General features: G+C 46.6%; 1 long non-coding RNA gene across 1 annotated transcript; it reads left to right on the top strand.

Moving 5' to 3' along the window:
* Nucleotides 1-665: 665 nt before the first annotated feature.
* Nucleotides 666-4,960, top strand: LOC120847960. Its single transcript, XR_006077108.1, has 3 exons — nucleotides 666-813; nucleotides 1,491-1,572; nucleotides 4,922-4,960. It is a non-coding gene; the product is annotated as an uncharacterized LOC120847960 (long non-coding RNA).
* The last annotated feature ends 18,885 nt before the right edge of the window (nucleotides 4,961-23,845 follow it).

The raw sequence follows: 23,845 nt of genomic DNA, 5'->3' as shown, positions 1-23,845 counted from the left end.
CGGAGCAAGAATAAACGAGAAAGTACTAGAAGTCCGTGACCCTGCGCGCGGCAATACAATCAACGTTAACTACAACCCTTTACGTTGCGAAGACAGTTGTGGCCGACAACGCTAAGAAGCGCAAGCTAGGTCGCTACGTCTCGGCACGACAGTTTGCGCTTCTCCTGGACTTTCTCGGTGAAAGTCGAGTTTTCTCGGGGACTGCTACAGAGAGCTTTGTTACCAAGGAGGAGCGAGATACACTATGGGGCGTAATAGTTTGAGAGTTAAATGCCCTTCGGCCATAAAGAATAACTTTCTGGAACTCACGTGCATGCCAGACGTGGGCTTGCGACCTGAGAGTCTCGTGTCCCTAACAGAAGACCGGTGCAAACCTGCCAACTCTTCCGAATTTTTTGTAAAATGTATGAATTGGGACTAATTCTACGATTTTACGAATCTTGCTTCAAATTTTACGAAAAAAAGATACTTTTTTCATTTCTATTTTTTTAAACATTTTTTTCGTAAAACCGTTGCTGGCGGTACCTCACACTGCCACAAGAGGGCGACAGGTGCCGTCCACGGCAGCGTTGTGGTTTTTACTATCCGTCTATCCGGGGGCCACATATCCAAAATCAATCCAAAGCCCAAAGCCTTTGTTTGTGTGTTTGGCGGCGCATGTTGGTTTGGCGTGTTCAGACGTGGTTGGGCCTCTGTTTCGGCCAGTTTCGAGGCGAGAAGTGCAGCGTCTGTGTTTGTTACACGTGTAATCATAGCATTCCCCTGGTTGCGGTGGCTTCGCGGTGCAATGGCAAATTCCAAACCTAAAAAGAGGTACTTTCAGGTGTTCTTGAAGTCCTACACGTCGGAATTCCAGTGCTTTGTGCCGTCCAAAAAGGAGAGAAGTTTGGATTCTGTAGCACGTGCACGTGTATCGTAAGCGTTTTGCACGGTGACAAGGCTGACATTAAGCCTTGCCACCTTGCGAAACAGCCCCCCCCCCCCCCCCCCCCCCCCGCAATTGCGTGAGTTTTACGAATTTTAATGTCCACAGGTTGGCAGGTATGCCGGTGGAGGCACGAGTGATGGGCCGTCCCTAAACGCGGAGCAAGAAAAATTATTATTTTTTGTGGGGACGGATTTCTCTCGAGGGGGCGGGCGTGCGCCCCCGACAGTGGACGCGCCGCTGTGGGACTTCACGGCTGCAGCAGCAGCTTCGATAAGTACCGTGAATCTCTTGGATCATGAGCAGACACCATGTTGCTTTTTACCTTTATTGAACACTAATGTACAAAACAATGTGGTGCGAATGTATTGCCTCGTGGTGTTTTCCACGAAAGCTTGGATATCGGGGCTGCAGCACATTTCTAGACCCACTCGGAGACAATAAATCCGTGACATTCGAAAAAAAAAATAATATTGAGTTTAGGGTGCACACTATTAGACACAGGTATAACTAGAAGGGCTGTATAGCGTTGTGGCGTGTTACATAGTTGAATTATATTATGCAGGGGTCTGTGGCTGAAGGCGACATGGCAAAGGGAGGAGAGGAGGAACGTCCTGCGCAAGTGGCATGCCCCCTACCACCGAATGGTACGAACGGTCTGGAGTTGATACGGCACGGGATCTGCTGTCCATTCGGCAGGACCATCTGGCTGTCCAGCGAGAACTGCTGGCCACACAGCAGGGTCTGCTGGCCACCCAGCAGCAGCAGCTGGCAGTTCAGCAGGAAATGCTGCTCGCGCAGAGAGAGGCAGTCGATGCACTCCGTCGACTTGCAAGCGTAGGTGTTAAGAGAACTGTAGTGTAGTGCACTCCCAATTATTGTTGTTAGGCTGATTTTGGTCAACCCTACTTTAGCCAGTTAAGTTAGAAGGCAGTGTTCTTAGACTCAAACTGAAACCAGATATGATTTGTATGTGTATTTGAAGTGTCCAACAGCGAAGGCTTTATTTTGTTTATTTCAATGAAACCTTCCAGTGCCATAATGCTAATGAAAATTGGCAAGCCTTGAGACAAAATTTTTTCAACTTATTGAAAATTACCATACTGTGCTCGACAATCCGAACTACTACGTCTAAACCGTGGTTCAATAATCCACTTCATCGTTTATCTCATAAAAAGAAAAGATGTTTCAGGAGCGCTAAAAAAGGAAATACTTGGCCTAAGCTTGCCACTTGCTCTTCCGAATAAAAAACTATGTTAAAGGGGTGTTAGCACACATTCTTTCTGATAACTCTAAGCAGACATTCTTTCTGCAAACTCTACCTATTATGTTAATAAACAACCCTCGCAAATTTTGGAGATTTGTACTCTGAAATTAATCTAGTGAATAGCTCTTGTAATAACATATTGAATAGTGAATGTGTGAATATTTAAATAGTGCGTTTTCTGATGCTTTCACTATTTCTACACCCATTACTGGAATTTCTCCTGTTATAGAGAATGATTTTCCAATGGATTCAATTGTTATAAACATTCAGGGTGTTTTCAGCGGTATAGAAAACCTCAAAATATCTCCATCATGTGGCATAGAGGAAATCATTACGAAGGCTCTCACTAACACTAAATTTTCATCCGGTCTTTACCTCAAAGATATTTGAGCAGTCCGTGGACACAGGGGTGTTGCCCTCTGACCGGAAAATTAGTAAGTAGGCCAATATCACTCACCTGCCTCTACAAGATCCTCGAGCATGTCATTTACAGGCACCTGATTAACTTCCTGGATTCCTGCAATTTCTTCACCAATGTGCAGCATGGCCTCTGGAAACGCCTTTCTATTGGGACCCAACTACTTATTATAACTAACGATTTGTTTAAAAATCTTGACACCGGCTTTCCTACTGACGCTGTTTTGCTTAATTTCGCCAAAGTTTTTGCTAAAGTCCCGGACAATCGCATTCTTCTTAAACTTTCTTTCCTAAAACTAGATCCTCATGTTCCTAAGTGGATTGAATCATTCCTTATTCATCGCTCTCAATTCGTTTTCACTAACAGCACATCCTCCTCTTTCTCTCCCGTTTCTTCCGGTGTTCCACAGGAAATTGCGCTTGGGCCTTTGCTCTTTTTAATCTACATTAATGATCTCCCTCTTCACATCTCATCCTCAGTTCATCATTTCACTGATTACCTGTGCTGTTTATAGAGTAATAAAAAACCCATATGACCATGTTGCACTCCAGAACGGCATTTAAGGGGAGACACTGCTCTTTGAAGCAAAATTTTACTAAGAAAACACATTTTTAAAAATGTGTTTTTTGAAGTTTGGCAATCACTTATCATCTTGTCCTGAAGGATTTTCGACATATTGAATGAGGGCTACAAATATATTAAATAGGCTGTCAGGCTTTTTGTGGGTGCCTTTTAGGCATCCGGCAAAAATGATTTTGAAACTGGAAGGTTCAAAAGTGTCATAAGTAATTTATAAATCATCCTAGAGCTTTCATTTATACCTTATTGGATTGCTCATACCTCTCAGTTCACTGATCTATGTTTATTTTCTGAGCTCAGTATTTTAATTTGCGTTAATCCTTTCCATAATCATTGCAAATTAAATTTTCAATATTAATAAATCTAATTAGGTTACCTCAAAACAAAGTACATATTTGTAGTCCGATTGTAATGCCAAATAAGCCATGTAAATTTCATTTTATTTGAATCGCAAGTTATATAAAAAAGCTCTTGAAGCAGTGTGTCACACATGGCAGATGTGTCTCAACATTAGCAAATGCACACACCTTTGCTTTACACATTCTTGCTTCCAGCCCTTAAACTCGTTAACATTCAATGGCACTACCATTCTGACTACTACACAGTAAAAATATCTAGGCGTTCGTTTAACCACTAATATATCCAGGAATGTTCATGTCGACGAGACAATATCATCCTCAAACCGCTCACTCGGTTTTGTTTGTCGCAATTTCAACTCTGCCTTTTCTATCCTTAAACGTCTCCTTTACGCCATGCTTGTTCGCCCTAAACTAGAGTATGCTTCAGCTATCTGGCACCCACATCAGTCTTTTTTTAACTAACGCAAATCGAATCTGTCCAGAATCGTGCTGCTCGATTTATTTTTTCTAATTAGTCTCGCTTTTCTTGTGTCACTGCAATGAAATGTCAATTAGCTCTTCCTGATCTTTCCGTTCGTCGCAGAATTTCCCGTCTTTGCCTTTCCATAAAATGTACTATTCGGAACCATTACGACAGTCTCTCCTCAGCCAGCCCAGCTATATCTCTGCAAGACTCGATCATTCGTGCAAGATTACCCTTCCCAAGACCATTTCAACATTCCCTTCTACCAGAAGCTATTGTAGACTGGAATGGCCTTCCAGATGATATTGTCACCATCACCGATAACGCTAAAATCAGAACTGTACTAACCATGCACTCCCCTCTGTAATGCCCTTCGGGGCCTTGAGGGTAATTCTAAGTAACTAAAGAAACAAATAAATAATATTCCGCCACCAGCGTGTGTTCGTGTAATTATAGGAAACTGGCCTCGTTACTGAAGGACTTGTCACGCGGCAACTCTGCCGTCAGTGTAACTAAAATGCATCATTCGCAAGCGCAGGCAAGGACGCCACCAAGGCAGCTCCAAAGGGGAAAGAGAACAGAGTAAGGGTGGATTTACTCGCCCCACATACGCCTTTGATCAGACTTCTCGACTTCTTTCGTTAACACAGCCATTCTCTTTTCTTCTGTGCTTTAGGAGCACCTAAAATGCCAGTAACTCGTTGTCTACGAGTAATCTAATAAGGTGAATGGTGAAAACTGCTCTGCAACATGACTGCACAGAGCTTACCAAGGTGAAAAGTTGTTTGGCAAAAGTTTCCTATTGTATTGCTTGCAACGCGTCTCAAAACCTCTGGCGTGCTTTTAACTTTACTAATGTGTTGCGTAACAGTTTGCATTTTGTGCATAATGCGCTCCCCTTTTCCTGCAGGCTGTAGAGGGACAAGCAGCAGCAAGTGCGCACCAGTCGTCCGCACTGACTTCGCTAGTGCTTCAGCTCGTCGGTGTGCAGAATCTCCATCCGCCAGCCGAATAAAGTGGGTCTCTATGCTCCATTTCATTTTTGGCACGGGTTACACCACCGTTACTTGAACATCTCAGTTGAAAAACTGCCATAGGTGTCCGCTTTGCAGAATTGTTAAAAGCGAGCAGTCGCAGTCCCGCTGTTCTTGCTGCAGCGGCCATTTTGTAAACTGTGGCTAGACCAAACAACATCTGTGCCTCGATGGGCTTCTCAAGCGTGGCACTGCTCCCCATTGTAGCTCGCTGTGGCTCGCGTGTGGTGTCCGCATTTGAAGACCAACTTTCCTTAACTGGTATGTCGTAGTAATCTTAGATTACGCCACAAGCGAACTTGACATGCAGAAAGAAGGAATTTTTATCAATGTAGACTGCTTTGTAACATCTTCCAACTATTCATATTTGTTTATTCAAAGTGTTCAATAATGGCCGAAGTGTCTCACTTGGTGCACTTGTTAGTAACAGGAATACAAAGGATTTCCAGCAAGGAAGCCTAAGGAAGCTCGAGCACTTCTTAAAGGACACATGCAAAGGACTAATAAAGTGTTTTTAAACAGCCTGGTTGGGAAAAGGAAGTCATAAAACGAATTCACAAGGAAAATAAAAATTTTAAGAGCTATATTCACGGCGCTATACGAATTTGTAGTTGGCGCCGGCGGGCGCTGCGGAAAAGTGGCTGCTAGTTGTCACGTGACTGGTCGCTATTTGTCACGTGGTGCTTCCGCTCTATCGGAAGCTTCCTATGGTCTCTAAAAGTTAGTTATTCATCTTTATTTCAAGTGCAACAAAACACAAAGATTAATCGGTAACTTTTCGAACCCAAAGAAAGCTCCTGAAAAAGCGGAAGCAGACGTGATAGACCTGTGTGCCGGTCAGATGACGGCGGCAGCGCTGCGGGGTAGACAAACTTGTGCGGCGGTGGCGGTGTGGAGAAATGAGTTGACGGCGGCGCACCACGCTCAGCGTGCAGCGGCGGCGTGACTGTGAGTCGACTTTGAGACGGCGCACAGGTCTATCACATGACTTGCGGCGGCTCCCACGGGCGCAACTACAAAATCATTTTGTGCCGTCAATATAGCTCTAAAATTTTTTTTCTTCGTTCTAATTTTATTTTATAACATTCTTTTTCCATCTGGTCTGTTTACAAAAAAAATGTTTTTTTACTTCGCATGTGTCCTCAAACTTTTTGTACTTTATCGTTAGAAGTTGGAACCGCGTTCCCGCAAGATAAATCGTGATTTGATAGAACTGAAACGTGATCCGATCCGAAACCTTGCCGGCCAGCAGCTTTCACGCGATCGGTAGATCTGTTTGGTGTACTTTAACCTTGCACCTGCTTGTCACTTCGAATACGATAACTTCGTTAATCGTAGTCTGCTGCTTCGATATTCAGTTGCACAATAGTATAAACTCGAAATTTGGTGCCCTGTTCCTCCGCGGAACTCCGCGTCCGTTGCTTACGCACGTCACGTGGTTCGCACATATAAGTACTATGTCGAGCACGTGTGGGTTGTGTGATAAGCAGAGCTGGTTTGCATTTTGAGCAGCTGAAAGCCACTAAGAAAATAATCAGACTTGTACCCGTCACTGAAAAAGTAACCGATGACAGTTACAATCACTTTGCTGTATAAAGTACCCGACTACAATTACAATTACAGCCTCAAAGAAGTAATCGAAAAATTACTCTAAAGTAAGCAATTACTTCCCACGTTACTTTTCATTCAAACTTTTTTTATGATAGCATAATCCGTGGAATCTCGCGCTCAGTTGTTAAAGAAAAAAAAAAAGAAAGCCTCGACTGTTTTTGCTTAAAGCGCGAAACACACGTACAACCAAACCGTCCGATCCGACGTCTGACCGCGCAATACGACGGTCGGAGGCAAGGGTTTTCAACGCTCTCCGATGCTGCGGAACCCCCTCGCCCCCCAAGGTCATTCCGGCAGTCCGCACGTCGGATCGGACGGTTTGGTTGTACGTGTGTTTTGCGCTTAAAGCTGAGTGAGTGATGGCACACACCTAATCCCTCACAAGAGGCTAGATAAAGTCATTTTTCATACCCATAAGTAGTCTCCGGTGTAGAAATAAAAATGTACCCACGAAAAAGAAGCATAGTAAAGTGGCCTACTAATCCTCACAGCCTCGTGCTTAATAATTTCGAAAAAAAAAGCCCGTTGCCCGGAGCTGAATAACTCCAACTCCCTCCCCCCCCCCCCCCCAAAAAAAAAAAAAAAAGAAATGAGGAAGATTGTAATGGGGGGTAATTTTGTAATCGATTACAGCAAAAAATTAGTTCAACTAAAAAGATCATTACCCCTTAAAGGAAGTAATCGAAGCGTCACAAAATTGCAGTAAAAATAATCAATTACAAGTAATCTTGTAACACGTTACGTACGAGTCTGGAAAGTATAGAGGCTCACAAAGTTTCAAGTTTTCACACCTTTTACACTGTTATCCCATCTACCTAGGTCCCTAACCACTCATGTTCATCTGTGCTGCTAAGCGCTATTGAAATTGCTCCCGTGCGTGTCTAAGACACAAGCTGAAGTGCAATGAAAACTGATCTGAGCTGCTCCTAGCCTGCTCCAGAACATAGTTTTAGCTGCTCCCAACCTGCTCCTAAACAGCTGTTTCAGTTGCTCCCGTGGCTGTTCCCAAGGACATTTCGTGAGTTCCACCCCTGCACTAACTACGTCACCGGACCTTGTCAAGTCCATTCAATACTGCGACGGGCTCCGTGATTATAGGTTACAACATGTCGACTTGCCACTCCGTTCTCGTCAAACATTCTATTTCCAAGATCATCGCGATTATAATGAGGCTGATTATAGATGAATAGATCATGGGTTGACAATCTTTTTTGACCATTACATTTAAATTGTCCTCTTCCATCAGTAGAGGAAACCGGCATTATTTAAAGCTAAAATGAACAGTCTTATAAATATGTTTGTTCCGACAGCCTGAGTATGCACTGATTCAAATAACCCATGGTTCACCAAAATGCTGCTCTTTTTGCATAAAAAGAAAAGGCTATTTGCAAAGGCTAAACGTGTTAACACCTCAAGCTTTGGGTGCTTATAACTTTGCCCTTAAAAACTACAATAAAAAGTTGAAATTGGCTAAGTTTTGTTTTTATGACTCGCTGTTTATTTTGAATGGTAACCCAAGGAAGTTTTGGAACATGGTGTCACCAAAAAGCAATAACTCTGCCATCAAACCAAGCCGCGACAATGGCGATCCCATACAAGAAAGCGACTGCTCTGCAAATTACGACCCCAGCCAAAATATTACGTCTGTGGGACGCCGCATTCTCAACTAATGCCGATAATAAAAATGCGACCCGCCGCAAGCCGCTGCTCCTTAGCGGGCGGCAAGCGGTTTGTCGATCGCCAAAGCAACATTGGGCCGTGACGTCAGTATCCTTCTCTTTTTTTCCTCTGGTCCAGGAGTTGCGCGTAGTGCGCTTCTTTGAGCCACTACCACAGCTACTTCGGCTTGCGATTGGCGTGTTTAGCCGTTGCTTTTATCTGTAGCCCGTGTAGCTTCGGTATAGATTTTTGTTTATTTGCTTGTGAGGACTTCAAGACTCGTTTTAGCGAGCAACTCGGTGCGCCCAAGACTGCCCAGCTGTTCCTCGAAAGATGCCGAGCGCAACTTGTAGCGCTGTGGGCTGCTCAAACAACCCGCTGTGCAACCCGGAGGTGCTTCTTCACAAGTTTCGAACGGACCGGAAATTGAAGAAAGTGTGGGTGAACGCTGTTCGATGAGTGGACTTTGGACTTCGGCTTTTATGCGCCCGAGGAAAAAAGAACGAAAAAACAGAGGTGTACAGCCCAGCACTCGTGTGTTCGGACGCCGCAGCTCGCGCCGTAGAGCCTCAAAGCTTCGTGTCTGGGACTGACCCGCAGCGCGAAAGTGAGAGGGCCCCCAGTACTGTACGTCACTGGCAGCACAGCGTAGAGCAACGCCGCTCCATCCACAAAGCCCCGATGACAATTTAGGTCTAGCGACGAGTACGGAAGACCACACACACGGCGACAGCCGCAGAGTACGGCACCGAACGAGTTCACTTGTTGTCCAGTCGCTAGCTTTTGGGTATACAAGCGACGAGTACGGCATAGCGCACGCATGGCGGCGGCCGCCGAGTACGGAATCGTACGAGTTCACGGGTTTTCCAGTCGCTAGCTTTTGGGTATATGCACTAGCCCTTGCTACATATGCTGGATAACTACCACGTATACAGAATTAAAACAAAATCAGCTTACCTCCTATCTTTAGACGGCTAGCGCAACAGAGGTAGGTGCCGCTCGGCGTGCGTGCTCGTTGAACGAGAACGATCCTGACGTCACGTTCACATAGCGGTTGATTTCGAGCGTTGCCGGAGCCTCGAGCGGCTAGTTTCGGGTTTGTTGGCCGCGCCCCAAACAAAACTTTGAGGGGTCCATATCTGTAGAACTACGCACAATAACGAGAAAAAAATTGCACCTTGCAGTTCAGGGACGCTGACTGGACTAAAAACAGTCATAATCCCAAAACCGAAAGTATGGACCGGAGTTGCCCTTTAACGTTTGCTCGGCTGAAGTGGAAAAGGGTGGGAGGAGCTTCCACTTCGTTCTTGACCTGTCACCGACTCTAGGTGCATCTTTTTAGCCACACCTGCACTGGTGAAGAAAATTGTAGGCCAATGTATTTACGGTTCTATCTCGATACACATGCCAGAAGTACACCACCTTGCACTTTCTTACACATGCCAGAAGTACACCACATTGCACTTTTTCACACCGGTGCAGGTAGTGCAACTAAAAAAATGCACCCACTCAAAAAAAAAAAATTTTGTATCGGCCCACCAAAGCTCTGTCAAAACCTCTTTGAACACAGTGTTTTATCAGCCAAATTTTGTGAAAATGTGTACCAAAAGAAACCCTGACAGATACATTTACGAGAGCAAACAAGTGGACTACATTGACTGCTTAGGCTTATAAAGAGAAACAAAAAAAGTAAAAAAGGAAGAAAAAAATATCTGCATTACGATTTAAGAGCATGTCATTGCAACGAACTGGTGAGCATAGAATGTGTGAAGTTCTGCGTGCACATGATGTATGTGGATGCAAAAACATGCCTTCACCCCAACCCAATAAGTGATTTCCCACATCAGAAGCCGCCTCGGTGGCTCTGAGGCGAGAGCACCGGCCTACAGGTCCTCAGGTGGCGGGTTCGAATCCCGACCGAGGTGCCCGCAATATGACGGAGGCTTATTGCAGAGAAGGCACTGTGTAACCGAGCTCCGCAGGTGGTCCAAATTAATCCTCAGTCCTCCTCTGGGGCGTGCCAGATGCCCGTCATAGGTGCCAGATGCCCGTCATAGGTTGGGCACGTAAAACCCCCAAATTTGACTTTCCCACATCAGAGCTAAAATTTGTGCAGCCACCCACATTACATGGATGTAGAACTGTACACCTTCTGTGCTTCCCAGTCTTTGATGAGATATGATTAAGCTTGCACAGCGCGACTCCAGTGAGCTGAATGATTACGGCAAGCATGCCAACACCGCAGAGCATGACAAGCTCGATGAGAGAGGGCGTCCACCTTCCTGACTTTCCGACGCTGCATTGCTAGTGTTCTTTCTTTGAGGCTCCTAGTGCCAGTGTCGCTGTTGGTGTCGCTACTGTCATCATTGTACCCGCAGTCAGACTCTTCCTACACAAAGGGGTCTGGGGCAGACTCCGGAACGGAGCTGTGTAAGCAAACATTGTGCAGAATAGCACATCCTGTTGCTAAATTACGTGCTCTTTCTGGGTCGTAGTGCAGAGCGTGGTACTTCTGCAGGCACCGGAACTGGTTTTTCAGTTTACCAATGCATTGCTCAACAACAGCGTGTTGAGCGGTGTTGGCCGAGGCCAGACTCGACAAGACGCACCGCTCAACACGCTGTTGTTGAGCGCTGCCTCTTGCTGGGGTTGCCAGAAATAGGGGTGAGTAGCCAGGGCTCCAGAGGTAGCATCTGTCACCTGCAGACAAAAATGGAACCGTATTTGCCATGAATGTTCTCGCATAACATTTCCAGGAGTTGTCTGAAAGTGCACTTGTACTAAAATGGGGCTACTGGTATGGTTTTATGACTTTCGAGAGGACCTGCTGATTGAAAGTCAAACTGGCAGGAAAAAATGTTATGTCGGTAATTTAATTGGCTTGCTCAACCATGTAAATAATGTCTTGCAAACCTGCATCGCCCATTGTTGTTTACCTCAATCTTGGGTAGAGGCTACAAGGAACAGCCACCAGATCTTTTGTTTCGTAAGTATATCTGACCTAGCAATGTCAGTTGTGCTGCTCTGACCATTGGCCACTGAGTTTGGTCGTTTAAAGTTATCTAGAAGCACCATTTTTTCCTGCTACACAAACAAATTTGAGCTATCAAACATTTTCATCTCTGAACCAGTGCTGGTAGCTTGTAATCGGAGACTTGGGTGGGCAGATTACGTACTACGAGATGAACACTTGATGGGTCCAGTGACAGCGTTACAAATATTACAGTTATACCCAGGTTCTACATTTAAAATAAAAGATACGTCGAATAAGAGTACATTCATTAGTGGGAAGAATGGTACAGATCTTGGGGCTTTAACGGAGACAGAATAATCTCATTGGCTCGGGCCAGACTCTCTCGGGCCACAATTATTTGGCTCCTGGGTTAGCATGCTATGAATTTTGGTGTAAGTAGGAAATAGCCTAATGCAGGACGCCAACCAACTGCTCTTCGCTGCAAAACCGAACTGTCGGCGCATGTCAACCGAAGCACGTTTTTGGGGCTGAGAAACGTAAGCGGAGATGATCGAGCAAGAAGAAAAGTATGCCAGTCATTCCAGAGTATCATGCCTGGTCTGTGAGCATCATGGGAGAGGTACGATTACAAGAACCAGAGGCACCTTGTCTCCGGCTTAGCGAGAGACCTAACGGCCATCGACTCATCTGTCTCCCGGACCTGGTTTCCTCTGTGAATCTTTACGTTTGGCCCTGCGTTTCGGGGTTAAAGGCCGACGACCAGACTCGAGATTCTGCAAGGCAGAATTTCCTCCTCACCATGGGAGAGGAGCAAGCGAGGGAATAGTGGAAAGCGCAAACTGGTCGTCGGTTTTTAAGGAGCAGACGTATGCAATCCTGGAAGTAACAAACAGCCTGTCGTGGGAAAACCAAGGTTCGGCACGTAGGGGCAAAAAAGCCTGCACACGAAATATAGGCAGCATGCCCGGCTGCCTCCTTGATACCGAAGCAAGCCCTTAAACAATCAGCAAAAGCAGAGCTCTGTGTCATAAGTGTGCCGGGACTCCTCCAACTAGACCCTGAACCCGGAAAACGCGACACTTGGTCTCCAAAAACTGAGAAAAAACAGGGTGACCAGATTCTGACAAAGACTGTATTTCGACTGACTAAAACAGGTTATCTACAATCAAACAGCAAAACGTGTGAAGGGGGAAATGGTGAAAACTAAGAGCTGAAGTGGAGAGGAGCAACGTCCTTTCCACAACGGGTTGTTTCGTGCGTGCCCGTTTTCTCTTCGCTGGGGCCGCGCCACTACGGGAAGGGACTGGGGAATGTCTCCTATATTTCTAAAACTTGTCGCGCAACCCGTTGCAAAATGGCCGAGTGGCTTCCCCGACGGAATGTATCCTGAATGGTCGCATGATCTGACCTAGAGACCCGTTAAAATAATTTTTGATAGGGGCTGTAGTTTCACGAAAAGGATTGGGACAGACCTCACAGGTCTCTCAAAAAGCTATGATGGGTCTCTTACACCCCTCAGGAATTGTTAAAGGGTACTCAGGCCCCTTAGAGAACTTTGACGGTCATCTAAACTATACTCGCCGTCCACGATCAAGCCCTTGCAGCATGCTAGATGAGCGCTTAGTTTCGAGGCCTTCAAAAACAAATCTCCCTTCCACCCCTCCGAGGGAAAGCAAGGTTCAACCTGTCGTGCTTCCTCCAGCAGCTGTCGATGCTCACACATCGTGGACATGGCAGGGTTAGAGATACTGTGCTTACGTTCATACTTCTTAGGCCATGCCCGTTGGCGCTGCTTCGGTTTAAAATGGTCAGTTTGGTCTACAGGGGAGATGCGAGGCACGGCACCACGAACGAGCTCCCATTTTCCTCTCGCTATTGTCGTTGCCTATTTTTTGTTTGTACACTGTCGGAACGTGCGCACTGTTAATGTGGAGACTGCACATGGTAATTTGCCGAGAAAGACTGGCGTGTGAGCAGTATCGCGAGGTCCCAAGGTGGTTTTTTCTGGATGTCTGCTGGTGGCTTAAATAAGTGATGTTTTTCTTTCTTGCTTTTGTAACAGTGTTGTTAGATGATTTAGTATATTTTACCCCTCCATTCAATCGAAATTGTCACCGATGGTAAGGATGCAGATTTGTGGTAATGAACTGTCCTCTCATGTTAATATCTTTTCAGATATATCAGTGTTTAGAAGGGAGCTAATTTTTTATCTTTTCAATTCCTGATTGCATGTTAGTCTTTTCTTTTTTACAAATGGGGTACATTGTGTTAAGTCATGTACTACCATTTTATGTGCCACCACACATGACCTAGTGGTCGTTCTGGGGCATGATTCAAATAAAGCATTATTATTATTATTGTAAGGTATGCCAAAATGGTGCAACATCCAGAAAATTTACGTACAGTAGGCTGTGTCTTCATTTACATTTTAGCAGCACTTGTCATCTTAAGGTAGGATATTCTGGCATATGAAATGTGATTGTGTTAATGATACAAGCTCACGAGCATATTTTGTCTGGTGCATCCCGCAGAACTTGGCTTGATTCGAGCGGCAGCGTGTTCGCTGAACGGCATCTGCTGTCTCTGCAGTCTAGATCAGGAATGAGGTAAGACTGCAACGGAAGCGGCTACGTAGATGTCTGCAAGGTGAGTGATGCATGCAGCCATTTCTTTGTTTGATATTGCGTTTCAAGAGAAGATGAAGCTGCGGCATTGTCTAGAGGTCCTGGTTTCTGCTTCCGCCTGGTCAACATTGCTGCCCCATGAATCGTGTCTCATCGACTCTTATACTTTTTGCGAGCTGACGTTTGGGCTTGTTGCTTTGGATAGAATGCTATGGTGGGCTTGGCCTGGAGCCAGCTGAATGTCTTTGTCCATGAAGCCATAAACGAGGACATAATAATAATTTATTGCATATGAACAAAGCGAGGTTGAAGTCAGACCTGCCTAAGCCACATTGGGCTTGACTGGCAGCGTCTTGGATGCTTGACATGGATGCTGCTTTCCCATTTCGGGGTCGTGCTGTTTCGCCTTTTGCTCTAAGGGCTTGTTTGTACGTCTGCTTACCTGGTGTGCCCCGTGTGATAATTGCTTAGCGGAGGGAAATCTTTAACGCGGTGAGAATCTGTTGTATTTGTTTCGGCCTCCTCACGCTTCGTTGTTGTGCGGTTGTGTTGCAACCTTCCTTGCATCGTCGGATCCTTTGGTCTCTTCTGGAGACACGCATTTGCATTCTTCTTGGCTAGAAAGGTGTCACCCTGTGTCATTTTGCCTGATATGGCAGTTTGCGCAGTATGTCTCTCCTGAGTGCTTCTCTTCCGGGTGTGCTTTGCTGCACTCCTTGCGTCTTTCAGGTAAGGTTCATCTTGGTCTATATTTTTCATGATTTCTTGAATCGAAAACTGGGCTTGGACTTCTTGTAAAACTCCTTACTGCATCGTTTGGCGCAAGTCCGCAGACCTCCACTGTGTGCTCTGCTTTGCCAATCTTGGTTTGGGTTATGTGAAGTAATAGTTTCGCAACTTTAGATGGGATGCTCACTATTGCAGTGTTTTGGCTCTGGTTGATCTGCAGGCACCTGTTGGCTTGTTGCCCCATTGTGCTGGTGCCCTGAAGCTGGGCTAGAGCAGTGAGGACGCTTGGAGCCGGCCTACGTTGAGTCCGTTGCATGGTCGCAAAATTCGCTTAAACTCTTCCAGGGGAAAGGGTGTGGTCGTGGGAGCAGGTCTGCGGGTCGTAGCTCTTCTCAGCTGCCTCGGCGACGAAAGCGAAGGTGGCAGCGTGACTTGCTTTTGAGTTAGGTTTAGCTGTTGCCGAGCTCGTCGACGCTGTGCCTTCAAGACTACGTTGATCCAGAGTTGCTTTGTTTTTTTCGTTCCCGACGATGGGTAATCCTGGTTATCTGCTGCACTTGCATCTTTTCGGTAGATGAAATTATTTTTATTTATATCCAAGCTGATTTCCGAGGCATACGTGACAGCCGTGCAGCCCGCATCGGTTCCACCGGGCGGGGCCTGATTCATCGCCGTATTATTAGCTAGGCCTACAACGCTAACAGAAGGCTTAGCCTTCCCGCTCGGGAAAGTCTTCCTAATTTCACCACAATTGCACTCACCGGCGAAAAACTGGTGTCTTCATGTGCCTTTTGCTTAATAGAATATGGTGGTAATCACTAATTTGTGCAGAATATGATTTTTCTGAACTTTTGGGTGTGCAACACAGAGCTCATCAGAAACACACTTTGCCTCTACGGCGGCCGTCGGTGTTCCCCCCCCTGTAACGGGATGAATTGATTCATTCGTTCTTGAACGATGCGAGCGAAATCGTGAACCTTTTGGGCAACGTCGGGAGCACGGAGTGATTGAGGACCAGTCGTAATCGGAGAAATGATTGTACAAACTAACGTAATCTCCAGCGGAAAGATTGTGTCTATTCACTTCAGGATGTCTCCGTGAATAACATCTCATGCCATGTCAGATAGGTATACTGATCTCCAGTGGGGCATGATGTCCGTCCGGGGGGGGAGGGAGGGAGGGAGGGAGGGAGGGAGGGAGGGAGGGAGGAGGAGGAGGAGGAGGAGGAGGAGGAGGAGGAGGAGGAGGAGGAGGAGGAGGAGGAGGGGGGAGGGGAGGAAAGGGAGGGAGGGAGGGAGGGGGGGGGAGAGAGAGAGGAGAGGAGCAAGGAAACCAAGCTTGACATACCCTCTGTTATATCTGTACAGTCTAGATTTGCGAAACATAGATCAAGCATGTTGCCCTGGGTGTTTGAGATACAGTTGTATTGTTTTAAATTTGTAAATGATGAAAAATTCAGCACGAAATTAGATTTCTGAACAATATAGTAACTTCTAGAGGACACTGAGGCTGCTTTCCAGCATATGTTACAGACATTAAAATCTCCAAGAACTATAAATTTGAATTTATTCAGGGCCTTGGTTGTACACTCAATGCCCAGTAGACATTGGCGAAAACCATCTGGAGACGTGTCAGAGGGCAAGTAATAAGCGCCCAGGAGGATATGCTCGCCATTCGCACATGGCAGCTCTATCCACACTGACTCAAACAATGTCTCAAGATCCGGACGCCTAACACGTTGTAAGGACGCATCAATTTCTCTCAGCACTCCACCCAACGTCTTTTTCCTAGTAGAGAATACACGATCACGTCTAAGTACTGCAAAATTAGGTGGGAAGACATTGGATAAATAAATGTTAGAACAAGGCCAGGTCTCGTTTAGCGCAATAATAGACACATCAGTTAGGGTTACATTAGAAAAAAAGTTAGCTTTTGTGGGAAGACCTTGGACATTCTGATAGTAAATGTCTAGGTTACGTATCTGTTCCGGCATTATGGAAGAGAGGCGCTTCGAATACCGCTTGCTATGTGTGGCTCTCATTCAGCTGACCTGTCAACTCGTTGAAAAGGCTTCCCTCTGGCCAGAGAAGGGGATCAAAAAGTTTCTCTATTTCTTCATTTGCAGCCATCACTCGTAAGGACGAGTAGCTTTCATGCCGTGTCTTCAGTCGGGTGCACGCAAGCTCGCGAAGAGGGCCCTGCTTCCTAATGTGGGTTTAAAGGCTCGGAGGATCGCAAGATGGGCCGAAATGCGTCATGTGCACAGCGTGTTGGCGACGTGGTGGAGAGGGTGGCAGTGCCACAGGTGTACAGCTGGCTGACACACTTGCCCTCAACAACGGCCGTCTTGCCCTGGGGACCTTTGGCCCCTCCTTGCGGAACCCAGCCCCATTGAAGTTTGATGGAGCTTGATGGCATGGATGCCCTGAAGGTTGGACAGGGTCACCAAAGGAAGGGGATGGTGGCGGCTCATCGCCGCAGTTTAGGAAAAAGGCAGCTGTTTCCTGCCGGCCGGTTCCATTGGTTCCGAGTGTTACGCACAGCTCCGAGCTCAGTCCGCTAAGACAGTATGGCACTTGCGTGCAGCTGGGAGGTATACCTATACCCTTGGCAGAGCTGCGCGTTCTCGTCATGAAAGAGCAGCGACCTCGTGTGTGAGGAACGAGATCCCCTCGAGGGAGTTGAGGAGGAGGGCTTGTAAGGATTTCATGTCTGCATGAGGACCGCCTGGGGAAGAGGAAGGTTTCTCCGAACGAGTGGAAGCAGTGGGGGAGGGCGGTGCGGAGTGGTGGCTGAACGACGCTTCCGTCAAATCCGGCCTGGCTTCTGCTGTTAGGACTAGCAGCCCCGCTGATGTTTTGCAACTCTTGCAGATTAAGGAGCTTACCCCAGATTGCAGAAAGGTGGTCTTATTTTCCGTCCAGCAGGTATACTTGGTGTCGGCACATAGCTGGCACCCTGAACAGTGTAGAAACAGCAGTATTCCATAGAAGCAGCGGGAGCAGATTCAGCATGCGTCCTTTGCTGTGCGCAATAATAATAATAATAATAATAATCTTTTTATTCACACAACGCTTTCGGTATGTCAAATGACGGGTCCGTCTAAGCCGACAATTATTAATAATAATAATAATAAAAATAATAATAATAATAATAATAATAATAATAATAATATTAACAGCATCTGTCCTTGCTGGGAGCAATAATACTATTACTATTACTGATAATAAGATTACTACTACTGTTAGCGCGTCAGGAAATACAGCGCTTTGTAACTCGGGTTTTTTTATAAGAGACGAGAAACGTGAATACATTGTTAGGGTACAGGTTACAGACGTCCGACCCTAGTCGGCGTGATGGCGTCGCGCTCGACAACAGTTGTTGCTTTGCCGGAAGAAGGCTGGCGGCTCTGGCCAGTGTTGCCGCTTCCGGCCGCAACACTTCCCCCACACTTGGTGGAATGGTGGAACTACAAGTCCAGCCGCTCGGGCGGTCGGTGTTGTTGCACTGGACGCTGCTCCTTGCTTGGCTCCACGGTGGCCCTTGAAGTCTCTGGAGCCACTGAGGATTGGCCCCATTCTAACGTTTAATCCTCATTGCGCTCACTGGGTTGGTGCAGAGGGTCAGGTGTGTTGACCTCAAGCCTCAGGCGTAGCTGGTCATGATGTCTGCGGATCATCCCACCAGGTGTTTGCACCAGCGCCATGCGGTTTCCAAGTTCTTACGTGATGGTTCCACTCAGCCAGCGGGGTTCATTACCAAAGTCCCTTGCACAAACAGCCTGACCTCGGCTGTTTAGTTGCTGGCCATGCCAGTGGCTCCCTACTCGGTGGCATGGGAGCCGCCCGTTGGCACACTGTGCACCGGTGAAGCAACTCTTCCACCTCACGGTCAATGCCTGGCCACCACACCAGCGTGCGTGCCAGTGCCTTAGTTGCATTGACTCCCTTGTGAGTATCATGAAGCTCCAATAGAAATGCCCTCCGTGCACATTCTGGAATCACCACTCTTCCAGCCATGCAGATGAGGGCCCCTTCCAGCGTGAGTGCATTACGATGATGCCAGTATGGCTGAAGGCAACTGTCCAAAAGTCTTTTTGGTCAACCTCTGCTGATCGTGTCTTGTAGGCTTTGCATAATTGGGTCCTTCCCCGTCAGGTCTTCTAGCTGTCGTCTGGACACTGGGCTGGCGTCCAACATGTCCGCTGTGAAGACCCCCATATCTTGGGCTTCTTCGGTTTCTGCTCCATCTGGGGCAGTTGCCATCGGCAGACGACCGAGTGTCTGCGTTCAGGTTTTGTGACCCAGGCTTGTACTTGATCACTTACTTACACGCTCCAAGCGTTAGTGCCCACCTCTAGATGCGTGCCGCAGCCATGCTTGGAATCGATTTGCTTTCTTTGAACAATCCCACCAAAGGTTGGTGGTCTGTCGTCTGTCTTTAGGGTGAAGCTCCTGCAGAGAAGGTAATCCCTAAACTTCGTTACCCCAAAAATGAGCGCAAGCGCTTCCTTCTCCAGCTGCTAATAGTTCTTCTCAGCCTTGGTAAGGGATCCTGACTGGAAGGCGATAGGCCTGTCGATGCCATTCACGCAGTGAGACAGCACTGCTCCTAGGCCTTCTGGTGACTCATCACACTCCAAAATGAGTTCCCTACTTGGGTCATAGTGCACAAGAAGGTTGGACTTCTGCAAGGTTGTTTTCGCCCCGTCGAATGCAGCCTGTTCTTCTGTTCCCCATTTCCATTTCACCTCACTCCTCAGCAGGTTGTGGAGCGGAGCCAGAAGTGTAGACATCCTAGGCAGGAAACTACTTTAGTATGTGATGAGTCCTAAAAAGGACCGAATTTCTTGGAGGTTGCGAGGTGCAGGAGCCTTCACGATGGCGTCCACTTTCTTTTCTGATGGATGCAGCCCACGTCGGTCGATCCAATGTCCGAGGTAGGTAACCTTCACCAAACACACATTTCTCTTCCCGCAGTCGGATGCCATTTTTCCTGAATCTCTGCAGAACCTTCCGCAGCGTCTGCCCAAATTCGTCTTTGCCTTCTGCCACCAAGACATCATCCAAGAAAACCTGCGTTCCCAGAATGTCCTTCAACAACGCCTCCATTTTCCTTTGGAAGATCGCTGGTGCTGAAGCGATGCCGTATGGCAGCCGGTTGTAGCAGAAGAGACCCTCGTGGCTGTTGAGCACTGCTGCCTGTCTGGATTTTTCATCTAAGGCCACGTGGCAGTAGGCTTCCCGAAGATCCAATTTCGAGAACCAATGGCCATCCTTCAGAGGTGCAAAGATGTCCTCCACTTTGGGAAGTGGGTATTGTTCGATGTCGCATGCCATGTTCAGGGTTACTTTAAAGTCCCCACAGATCCTGAGACCTCCATTGGCCTTGGTCACTGGCACTACTGGCGTTGCCCACTCACTGTGGAATACCAGAGACAATATCCCCTCTTTGCACATTCAGGCCAGTTCTTCTCCTACCCTGTCACGTAGGGCATAGGGAAGAGACCAGGCCTTGCAGAACTTGGGGTTTACCTCTTTCTTTAACTTGATGTAGGCCACAGGTCCCTTCATCAACCCCGTCCCCGGCTAGAAGAGATCCTTGAAGTCTTCTTTCAGCTTCTTGACCGTGTCCTGCACTTGGTTGTCACTTGTTTGCATGCTCCCAATTAGATGCTCTTCCAGGAGGTTCAATGCTTAGATGACGTCTCGACCACACAAGGATAGACCCGTACAATCCACAATGTACAGTTGTCCTTGCACTTGTTTGTTTCCGTACCTTACTGGCATCGCCAGGACTCCCAGCACTGGTAGTTTCCCCAGGTAGCAGTGGAGCTCCTTGGTAGTTTCCTGTAGGGGTGGCCAGACCTTATCATTCTTGGAGTATGTGTCCCTAGAAATCATGCACACGGGGGAGCCAGTGTCAACCTGCATGGTCACTTCTACTGTTCCCCACTGGAGCACTTCGTTGACTGAATCAACCGTAGCTTTTGGAGTGTGCACTGTGAACAAGTGGAAAGCCTCCTCTGCCTGTCCTAGCTGTGCTTCTTCCGTGAGCAGGTTGGCCTGCTGCTTCTTTCGGTTGACCGCCGGTGTCGACTGAGTGCGAAAGCACCGGCTCGCCAAATCTCCCTGCTTGTTACACGTGAAGCACGTCCTTTTCTTGTGTGGACAGTTTGGCTGGTCATGAGAGCTGTCTCCGCAACGAATGCAGGGCTGCGCAGTCTTCGTCCGAGACGTTTCCTGCTGACGTCCCTTGTGCTTCTTAAACCGCAAGGCATTCACGTCCCCTGCAGTAGTGCGTAGCGAACTTGAGCCAGGAAGCCGGTCGGCGTTCCGCATTGCTAACTCCGCAGCCAACGCTGTGTCCAGCGCCTCTTTGAGCGTAAGTTTCTTTGGTTTTGCCAGGAGGATCCTCTGCACCGTCTTCTCGCACCGTCCGATGACAAATCGGTCCCTTAGGTTGTTGTCTAGAGCGTCCCCAAAACCGCAGTGGTCTGCGATTCTCCGTAATTCGGCCAGGTAGTCCGCGACGCTTTCCCCCTCATTTTGCTTTAGTGACTGGAACCTGAACGTCTCATAGATCTCGGACGGTTCCGGACTGAGGTGCTGCGTAAGCGCTTTCATGATCGTGTCGAAGGTTTCGTCTCGCGGTTTGTTTGGCGCCACCAAGCTTCGCAGTCATGCATAACTTCCGGGCTAAAAGTGGATATTAGGATCGAACGTTTCCTACCGTTGTCCCTCACCCTGCTGGCGTCGAAGTATGCCTCCAGTCGCTCCACGTAGTTTGTCCGATTCTCCACCGCCGGGTCATACTGGATCGGCGCGGCGTAGAGGGCTTGAGCTTGCGCCATGGCGGCCACCGCTTCTCCTTTGTTCCCGGGCCCCACCGTCACACCGACTAACACCACTTAACGTTCATGTACTGGCGTTCGGTTGTCCTCTCCTTATCCCATCCTCGTCGTCATTGTTAGCGCGTCAGGAAACACAACGTTTTGTAACTCGGGTTCTTTATAGGTGACGAGAAACGTGAATACATTGTTAGAGTACAGGTTACTGACGTCCGACCCTAGTCGGCGTGATGGCGTTGCGCTCGACGATTGTTGTTGCTTTGCCGGAAGAAGGCTGGCGGCTCTGGCCAAGGTTCCCGCTTCCGGCCGCAACAACTACTACTAAATTCATTACCACAGACATCGGCTCTCTTTAAGAAAACGGGCACATCAAAGCAAATAAGGTGCTTGTGTGATGCCACCCTGCAGTTAAAAAGTCAAGCATAGCATAGCATAGCCACTCTAAACCTAAAAATAAACACATGCACATAAGAGTATTGAAAAAATATATGATACTTTTTATTTCCTCTCCAGGGAGCGGAGGGGCAAGGACAAAAAGCTGCATTCAGCTACTTGACGAGGTCCCTGCCCCGATTGAAAATGCAGAGAGAGCAGTGATGACAATGTTTCCTAATCACTCATTTACAAACCAAATGAAATAACAAATACAAAACTACACACATACAATAAAATTGGAGCAGTAGTCAACAAAAGACGTGAGATTTTGTTAGTGAGTGTCAGTAAGCGTCATAAACAGGGATATCACGTGGGGCTTGGTGACAACCTCAAGTATGACGTGATATTGAATCAATTTGTTTAGTAAGTAAGCTAGATTGTGCCTTTTTGATTCATGTCCATATGGTGTTTGAGATGTCGGCACAAACCATGGTTCCGCATGTCGTGTATTATGGCTTGTGAGATGCTTGTTTAGATTAAAAAATTCAATTATGAAGGTGTTATTTGCGAGTAGGGCAGATCTGTAAAGGCACGTGAGTCTTAGTTTGTATAGGAAAGATATATTTAGGATGTTTAACTGCTGCAAATAATTAGCAGTGCTCTCATTCTATGCGAGATTTGCTATTATTCTAATTGACTTTTTTCTGTGCACGAAGGAGGATATGTGTGTTATGTTTATTAGTTGTACCTCATATGGAGATTAGAATATGTTAGGTGAGGAACAAAATGAGCCATTGTATAACATTTTCTTAATATTGCATGGTAGGCTGTATCTATGTTTATTTACCAGCCCATTTTTTACCAGCCGTTCGGCTTTGTTCGGCATTCGGCATTATTACCAGCCCATTTATTTACCAGCCATTCGGCTTTGTACGGATGTGATTAATGGTATGATAGTCCCATGTGAGGTGTTCTGTAAAATGAACACCCAAGGATTTCATTTCACTTACAACTTCTATTTTCTGGTTGTCTAAATGAAGATATGTTGGCCTACAAGTTAATTTGTTTCTGGGTCTATAGAAAATCGCTCTAGTTTTATAAGGGTTTATTTGCAGACAGTTTGCAATGATGTATCTTTGCAAATTTCTAAAAGAGCTATTTGCTTCTGAAGCTATATCAGTCGGGTCAGTACCAGTAAAAAGAAGTCATATCATCGGCATAGGCTATTATTTTTGCTGATGTCATTATGTTGATAATGTCAATGTAAAGCATGAAGAGAAGAGGGCCTAATGTGCTGCCCTGGGTCACACCTGTTGTAATAGTGTCAAGTGGAGATAAAGAAAAGTTTATACAAACAGATTGAGACCGAGGCTGTAAATAAGATTGAATTAATAATGCTGCGCTTCCTCTAATACCATAAGCGTGAAGCTTAAGGTGTAGCATATCATGATTTATGTCGTCAAACACCTTATTAAGGTCAATAAATATTCCAGGTATGAGTTCTTTCTTCTTAAATGCTTCAACAATTCATTCTTTTTGTGTTAATAGTGTGGTTTCTGTCGACCTGTGTTTATGAAAACCAAATTGTGAGTTAGATAGAATATTATGTTTGTTAACTCTTAAAAGCCCATAATGTTTCTATCAGTGATAGGAACATGAAACTCGCTAGAAATAATGTTTATTGCTGCACAAGCACAAATAATAAAAGGTATGAAAATACTAATTGAAAGCCATTAATTAGGGCATGGGAATATTCTTCCCTCTGGGCCTTCAGTGCCACACATACTCTTGGTGACACTTGGCAAAACAGGGCACCACACAAAGGTGTACTTTGCAAGTTGTGCATGTGATCTTTGATCTTTTGTCATTTTTGGCCGTGGAGCAGTACCTACACCTCTTGTAGGCTGCTTTGCCCTGTGGGTAATGTGGCCCGTTGGACAGGTGCACCTCATCTGGCACGCCAAGGTTTTTGTTGGTA

The sequence above is a fragment of the Ixodes scapularis genome, unplaced genomic scaffold (assembly GCF_016920785.2).
Source record: "Ixodes scapularis isolate PalLabHiFi unplaced genomic scaffold, ASM1692078v2 ptg000597l_1___fragment_1__unscaffolded, whole genome shotgun sequence".
NCBI lineage: Eukaryota > Metazoa > Arthropoda > Arachnida > Ixodida > Ixodidae > Ixodes > Ixodes scapularis.
Note: the sequence above shows the minus strand (reverse complement) of the source record. Positions and strands in the feature narration are given on the sequence as shown.